The following is a 2500-nucleotide window of genomic DNA, read 5'->3' on the forward strand; positions in this document are numbered from 1 at the left end:
GTGGTGCTCTTCCTGTCCCCCCTGGCGCCCCTTTCGCTCGGCTTGGCCCCAGTGTCGTCGTCCCCCACCCCCACCCCCACCCCCCCCCCCTCTTCTATATTTATATCCTGCAGCTCCGGCCGTGTACCTCCTGTCTCTTCAGATTGCTGCTTCAGCACGGCCCGCCCGGTGGACAGCTCGCCGTACGGGTGGAGGGGAGGAGGGGAACAGTAGAGGGAGACGACATGGTCCTCACCGAGCGCACGGCGCCCGCGGAGAACGCCGGGGCGCGGGATGTGCTATTGTTCTGGTTTTAAAGGAAGGTCACGTCCTCTCCGGAGTGGTATTAAGCAGGCGCCATTCTGGTGTAGGATTTACATGATTGCCCGGGCGTCCGTGTAGGTGTCTTCCACGTGTGTCACCGACCACAAACTCTGCACGCACGCGCACACACAAAGGCATACACAAACACACACATACAGAGAGGCAAACACTAACATACACAGATGCATACACAGAGCGATGTGCGTGGCATACACAAACGCACACTAAACACTCCCACGCTTGCCCCCGCCCTTCTCAAACGAGTAGCCACTTATTTATGAAAAATGCTAATTTACCACTTATCCTCCCTCCCAATCTAGCAGCACATCGACGGCACTCATTGGACACGTGCACGGCATCAGCTTGTGATTCAACTTTCTCTTTCACTTTGCCGGTGAATGCGGCCTCACAAACAAGGCCCCACACTAACGCTTAAGGTGGGTTTATTCCCCAAGATGCCTTTCTCTTGATGGAGAAGATTTCAGAATTAAATAATGTTCAGTAGGTTTAACCAGTAGGTTTAACACATTGTACCTCTGCATTTATGCATGTATGTGTGTGTGTGTGTGTGTGTGTGTGTGTGTGTGTGTGTGTGTGTGTGTGTGTGTGTGTGTGTGTGTGTGTGTGTGTGTGTGTGTGCGTGCATGCATGTGTGTCAGTGAGCATACATGCTTTAATGTTTTCTTCACAGTGGAATTAAAAATCGAAATGTTTAAAAGCTGCTTGCTGAAACATAATAGACATCTTCATCAATGGCCTTACTAATAAAGCCAAGTTAATGAGACAGGGACAGATTTCAGCGACAAAGGGAATATGCCTAATGCGCTTGAAGCACTTACACGCATATTGATTGTTCTTGAAAGAATGGCGAGTCGTGCCATAGGGCTAAACGCGCGGGCTTATTTGTCATCTTTTAATAGCTTTGCACTGGCTAAACAGTTACATGCCACATATATTTCAGGAAGTCAATTGTGTTGCGCTCTCTCATGTAACCACTGACCCATTATGTGTAGGCTGGCAGCAACGAGGTCTTGGGCGGCCAACCTTGAAGAACACACGTGACCACCACAGAACCACAAAGCAATTAGTAAGCCTCACAAAATGCCGCCACTCAAACTAACACTTTTACAGTCCATTGACTTTTTCAACCTATGGATAGAGTTATGGAAATACGGAGACCATTATGTACAATTATGGCGCATGGGGTTTTAAACTGCCTGATTTCTCCTATTAAGAAATGAACTCCACATCATGCGACAAACCAGTTACCATAGAAACTCATTACGTACGTTACCTCTCTTTATGCGACGTGAAATTCAACCACAATTCGGTTTTGAGAGCCGTGGTTATCGTATTAATAATCTCTGCCAATATCGCAGTAAGGGAACAGATGTCAATTGATTTGATAGTATGGTGATGAAATATGTAATGTCAACTAGCCTGCAGTAGTGTTCTCGATGGAAAATCTTCCTGGCATAAACAACGCCCGCACATGAATAAAATACATGAATATTTTCCACACACATGTCTAGAAAGGCATGGCTGATTTATGTTATTCACATGTGAATTCAATGAGGATGTAATAACGGTCGGTATCACACGGTTAAACGTTTCTCATTGTAATTTTGGTTTTACTCAAACAAGTACTCGCATTCCAAGGTATGAGCAAGACGTTTTTAAACGAGGCGATTGGGGGATTTCAAGAAGCCGAGCTTGTTGATATATACGAAGGCCAAAATAAGCTTTCCGTTGCAGCTCTTGTTAAATGATGTTGCCATTGCTCTGGGTGTGCTAGCTACTTCAGATGGATCTTTTGGGGGCATGTTTTTATTTTTGGGTGGTTGTGACGAAGAATCTGGCAGCATTGAACATTTTCCACCAGGCTACAAAGTGTAAGCAGGGATACTGTAAACTAATAGGATACATACAGCGAGACACCTACTTTTTTCAAGAGACAATGGTGCCACGGTCTTATTATATTGCCTAAGTAACCAAAACATTGTATATGAAAGGCTGTGAGAGTCAGCTGAGATTCACACTATAGCAAATGTGCCCAGCTAATTATGTCGAATTAAATACATACATCTGTTACATGTATCGTCATTTAGTTTGATTCTGTATTTAGCAGCCGATAATGAATATCTGCGAAAACCCTCAGAATCCACAGTTTGCGATGTCATTGTTTTTGTATTAACTT

This window comes from Gadus chalcogrammus, chromosome 3 (assembly GCF_026213295.1).
Source record: "Gadus chalcogrammus isolate NIFS_2021 chromosome 3, NIFS_Gcha_1.0, whole genome shotgun sequence".
Taxonomy (NCBI): Eukaryota; Metazoa; Chordata; class Actinopteri; order Gadiformes; family Gadidae; genus Gadus; species Gadus chalcogrammus.